Source organism: Engystomops pustulosus, chromosome 6 (genome assembly GCF_040894005.1).
Source record: "Engystomops pustulosus chromosome 6, aEngPut4.maternal, whole genome shotgun sequence".
In the NCBI taxonomy this organism is placed as follows: Eukaryota; Metazoa; Chordata; class Amphibia; order Anura; family Leptodactylidae; genus Engystomops; species Engystomops pustulosus.
This window is the reverse complement of record NC_092416.1, coordinates 5,195,056-5,200,963: the sequence shown is the minus strand read 5'-3', so window position 1 is coordinate 5,200,963 and position 5,908 is coordinate 5,195,056.

The window sequence follows — 5,908 nt, the reverse complement described above, 5'->3', positions numbered from 1 at the left end:
CGATGTCTGTAGAAGCCATTCTGTACTGTGAGTTCAGACTTTCAAAGTATTTACTATGGGGACACAGCGCCGGGACACAGCGGGACCTGGGGGGAGAATCCGTGACAATCTCATAGCTGCCCGTGACGCGGGGCAGAGGTACGAAAAACGGGAAAGTCCCGTCAAAATCAGGACGGTTGGGAGCTATGCAATCTGCTCTGCCCCAATCTCCTCCAGACGCCTCTGTCCTCCTCCTCCAGACTCCTCTGTCCTCCTCCTCCTCCTCCTCCTCCAGACTCCTCTGTCCTCCTCCTCCTCCAGACTCTCTGTCCTCCTCCTCCTCCAGACTCCTCTGTCCTCCTCCTCCTCCTCCTCCAGACTCCTCTGTCCTCCTCCTCCTCCTCCTCCTCCAGACTCCTCTGTCCTCCTCCTCCTCCTCCAGACTCCCCTGTCCTCCTCCTCCAGACTCCTCTGTCCTCCTCCTCCTCCTCCAGACTCCTCTGTCCTCCTCCTCCAGACTCCTCTGTCCTCCTCCTCCAGACTCCTCTGTCCTCCTCCTCCTCCTCCTCCAGACTCCTCTGTCCTCCTCCTCCTCCTCCTCCTCCAGACTCCTCTGTCCTCCTCCTCCTCCTCCTCCAGACTCCTCTGTCCTCCTCCTCCTCCTCCTGACTCCTCTGTCCTCCTCCTCCTCCTCCTCCAGACTCCTCTGTCCTCCTCCTCCTCCTCCTCCTCCTCCAGACTCCTCTGTCCTCCTCCTCCTCCTCCAGACTCCTCTATCCTCCTCCTCCTCCTCCTCCTCCAGACTCCTCTGTCCTCCTCCTCCAGACTCCTCTGTCCTCCTCCTCCTCCTCCTCCAGACTCCTCTGTCCTCCTCCTCCAGACTCCTCTGTCCTCCTCCTCCAGACTCCTCTGTCCTCCTCCTCCAGACTCCTCTGTCCTCCTCCTCCTTCTCCAGACTCCTCTGTCCTCCACCTCCTCCTCCTCCTCCAGACTCATCTGTCCTCCTCCTCCTCCTCCTCCAGACTCCTCTGTCCTCCTCCTCCTCCTCTCCTCCTCGAGACTCCTCTGTCCTCCTCCTCCTCCTCCAGACTGCTCTGTCCTCCTCCTCCTCCTCCTCCAGACTCCTCTGTCCTCCTCCTCCTCCTCCTCCAGACTCCTCTGTCCTCCTCCTCCTGCTCCTCCTCCAGACTCCTCTGTCCTCCTCCTCCTCCTCCTCCAGACTCCTCTGTCCTCCTCCTCCTCCTCCAGACTCCCTCTGTCCTCCTCCTCTTCCTCCAGACTCCTCTGTCCTCCTCCTCCTCCTCCAGACTCCTCTGTCCTCCTCCTCCTCCTCCTCCTCCAGACTCCTCTGTCCTCCTCCTCCAGACTCCTCTGTCCTCCTCCTCCTCCTCCTCCAGACTCCTCTGTCCTCCTCCTCCTCCTCCTCCAGACTCCTCTGTCCTCCTCCTCATCCTCCAGACTCCCCTGTCCTCCTCCTCCTCCAGACTCCTCTGTCCTCCTCCTCCTCCAGACTCCTCTGTCCTCTGTCCTCCTCCTCCTCCAGACTCCTCTGTCCTCTGTCCTCCTCCAGACTCCTCTGTCCTCTGTCCTCCTCCTCCTCCAGACTCCTCTGTCCTCCTCCTCCTCCTCCAGACTCCTCTGTCCTCCTCCTCCTCCTCCTCCTCCGGACTCCTCTGTCCTCCTCCTCCTCCTCCTCCAGACTCCTCTGTCCTCCTCCAGACTCCTCTGTCCTCCTCCTCCTCCAGACTCCTCTGTCCTCCTCCTCCTCCTCCTCCAGACTCCTCTGTCCTCCTCCTCCTCCTCCTCCAGACTCCTCTGTCCTCCTCCTCCTCCTCCTCCTCCAGACTCCTCTGTCCTCCTCCTCCAGACTCCTCTGTCCTCCTCCTCCTCCTCCAGACTCCTCTGTCCTCCTCCTCCTCCTCCTCCAGACTCCTCTGTCCTCCTCCTCCTCCTCCTTCTCCAGACTCCTCTGTCCTCCTCCTCCTCCTCCTCCTCCAGACTCCTCTGTCCTCCTCCTCCTCCTCCTCCTCCAGACTCCTCTGTCCTCCTCCTCCTCCTCCAGACTCCTCTGTCCTCCTCCTCCTCCTCCAGACTCCTCTGTCCTCCTCCTCCTCCAGACTCCTCTGTCCTCCTCCTCCTCCTCCAGACTCCTCTGTCCTCCTCCTCCTCCTCCAGACTCCTCTGTCCTCCTCCTCCAGACTCCTCTGTCCTCCTCCTCCTCCAGACTCCTCTGTCCTCCTCCTCCTCCTCCTCCAGACTCCTCTGTCCTCCTCCTCCTCCTCCTCCAGACTCCTCTGTCCTCCTCCTCCTCTGTCCTCCTCTGTCCTCCTCCTCCAGACTCCTCTGTCCTCCTCCTCCTCCAGACTCCTCTGTCCTCCTCCTCCTCCAGACTCCTCTGTCCTCCTCCTCCTCCTCCTCCTCCAGACTCCTCTGTCCTCCTCCTCCTCCTCCAGACTCCTCTGTCCTCCTCCTCCTCCAGACTCCTCTGTCCTCCTCCTCCAGACTCCTCTGTCCTCCTCCTCCTCCTCCAGACTCCTCTGTCCTCCTCCTCCTCCTCCTCCAGACTCCTCTGTCCTCCTCCTCCTCCAGACTCCTCTGTCCTCCTCCTCCAGACTCCTCTGTCCTCCTCCTCCAGACTCCTCTGTCCTCCTCCTCCTCCTCCTCCTCCAGACTCCTCTGTCCTCCTCCTCCTCCTCCAGACTCCTCTGTCCTCCTCCTCCTCCAGACTCCTCTGTCCTCCTCCTCCTCCTCCAGACTCCTCTGTCCTCCTCCTCCTCCTCCTCCAGACTCCTCTGTCCTCCTCCTCCTCCTCCAGACTCCTCTGTCCTCCTCCTCCTCCTCCTCCAGACTCCTCTGTCCTCCTCCTCCTCCTCCTCTATCCTCCTCCTCCTCCTCCTCCAGACTCCTCTGTCCTCCTCCTCCTCCTCCTCTAAACTCCTCTGTCCTCCTCCTCCTCCTCCTCCAGACTCCTCTGTCCTCCTCCTCCTCCAGACTCCTCTGTCCTCCTCCTCCTCCTCCAGACTCCTCTGTCCTCCTCCTCCTCCTCCTCCAGACTCCTCTGTCCTCCTCCTCCAGACTCCTCTGTCCTCCTCCTCCTCCAGACTCCTCTGTCCTCCTCCTCCTCCAGACCCCTCTGTCCTCCTCCTCCTCCAGACCCCTCTGTCCTCCTCCTCCTCCAGACCCCTCTGTCCTCCTCCTCCAGACCCCTCTGTCCTCCTCCTCCTCCTCCAGACCCCTCTGTCCTCCTCCTCCAGACCCCTCTGTCCTCCTCCTCCTCCAGACCCCTCTGTCCTCCTCCTCCTCCAGACCCCTCTGTCCTCCTCCTCCTCCAGACCCCTCTGTTCTCCTCCTCCTCCAGACCCCTCTGTCCTCCTCCTCCTCCAGACCCCTCTGTCCTCCTCCTCCTCCAGACTCCTCTGTCCTCCTCCTCCTCCAGACCACTCTGTCCTCCTCCTCCTCCAGACTCCTCTGTCCTCCTCCTCCTCCAGACTCCTCTGTCCTCCTCCAGACTCCTCTGTCCTCCTCCAGACTCCTCTGTCCTCCTCCAGACTCCTCTGTCCTCCTCCAGACTCCTCTGTCCTCCTCCAGACTCCTCTGTCCTCCTCCAGACCCCTCTGTCCTCCTCCTCCAGACTGAAGAAGATCATCTTCATTATCTTGGGATAATTAATGAGGATTTGCAAGTCATGGTGATGCAGGTTCTCGCTGTTATCAGCCTCTGATAAGTGGCTGGACCCTGGTATTCAGTTTCCTGACAAAGTCTGAGACCAGTGACCTCATTACATGGAGATCGGTCCAGGATAATAAATCGGGGTCCCATAGAGAGGGTCTCGTCCCCAGTGTGTAACCTGTGCCTCAGTGCTGGAGCATGGATATCAGTGGTCTCTCCTCACACTGCTGTGCTACTCCACAGACCCTCAACTCACATGTGTTTCAAACTGCAGACCACAAACGCGACCACTTTGAAAAACGCAATGAAAACGCAAGGGAGAAAACTCAAAGTGAAGCCATTTTATCTAAAAACATGTTATGTAAAACGCATGCGTGTGTCACCGGCCTGGAGAGCACAGAGCACAGCAGTGTGAGGACAGGACAACCCAGGAATGTAAATCCATATTTCACAGCTCTGCTGCTACTAAAAACATACACAAAGGTCTGATTGCTCATCTCTCCAGGGACAATACATAATACTGGCTGCAGAGAGCACAGAGCACAGCAGTGTGAGGTCTGATTACACATCTCTCCAGGGACAATACATAATACTGGCTGCGGAGAGCACAGAGCACAGCAGTGTGAGGACATGCAGGGACAATACATAACACTGGCTGCAGAGAGCACAGAGCACAGCAGTGTGAGGTCTGATTACACATCTCTCCAGGGACAATACATAACACTGGCTGCAGAGAGCACAGAGCACAGCAGTGTGAGGACATGCAGGGACAATACATAACACTGGCTGCAGAGAGCACAGAGCACAGCAGTGTGAGGTCTGATTACACATCTCTCCAGGGACAGTACATAACACTGGCTGCAGAGAGCACAGAGCACAGCAGTGTGAGGTCTGATTACACATCTCTCCAGGGACAATACATAACACTGGCTGCAGAGAGCACAGAGCACAGCAGTGTGAGGTCTGATTACACATCTCTCCATGGACAATACATAACACTGGCTGCAGAGAGCACAGAGCACAGCAGTGTGAGGTCTGATTACACATCTCTCCAGGGACAGTACATAACACTGGCTGCAGAGAGCACAGAGCACAGCAGTGTGAGGTCTGATTACACATCTCTCCAGGGACAATACATAACACTGGCTGCAGAGAGCACAGAGCACAGCAGTGTGAGGTCTGATTACACATCTCTCCAGGGACAATACATAACACTGGCTGCAGAGAGCACAGAGCACAGCAGTGTGAGGTCTGATTACACATCTCTCCATGGATAATACATAACACTGGCTGCAGAGAGCACAGAGCACAGCAGTGTGAGGTCTGATTACACATCTCTCAAGGGACAATACATAACACTGGCTGCAGAGAGCACAGAGCACAGCAGTGTGAGGTCTGATTACACATCTCTCAAGGGACAATACATAACACTGGCTGCACAGAGCACAGAGCACAGCAGTGTGAGGACATGCAGGGACAATACATAACACTGGCTGCAGAGAGCACAGAGCACAGCAGTGTGAGGTCTGATTACACATCTCTCCAGGGACAGTACATAACACTGGCTGCAGAGAGCACAGAGCACAGCAGTGTGAGGTCTGATTACACATCTCTCCAGGGACAATACATAACACTGGCTGCAGAGAGCACAGAGCACAGCAGTGTGAGGTCTGATTACACATCTCTCCATGGACAATACATAACACTGGCTGCAGAGAGCACAGAGCACAGCAGTGTGAGGTCTGATTACACATCTCTCCAGGGACAGTACATAACACTGGCTGCAGAGAGCACAGAGCACAGCAGTGTGAGGTCTGATTACACATCTCTCCAGGGACAATACATAACACTGGCTGCAGAGAGCACAGAGCACAGCAGTGTGAGGTCTGATTACACATCTCTCCAGGGACAATACATAACACTGGCTGCAGAGAGCACAGAGCACAGCAGTGTGAGGTCTGATTACACATCTCTCCATGGATAATACATAACACTGGCTGCAGAGAGCACAGAGCACAGCAGTGTGAGGTCTGATTACACATCTCTCAAGGGACAATACATAACACTGGCTGCAGAGAGCACAGAGCACAGCAGTGTGAGGTCTGATTACACATCTCTCAAGGGACAATACATAACACTGGCTGCACAGAGCACAGAGCACAGCAGTGTGAGGTCTGATTACACATCAGTCCTGGGACAATACATAACACTGGCTGCAGAGAGCACAGAGCACAGCAGTGTGAGGTCTGATTACACATCT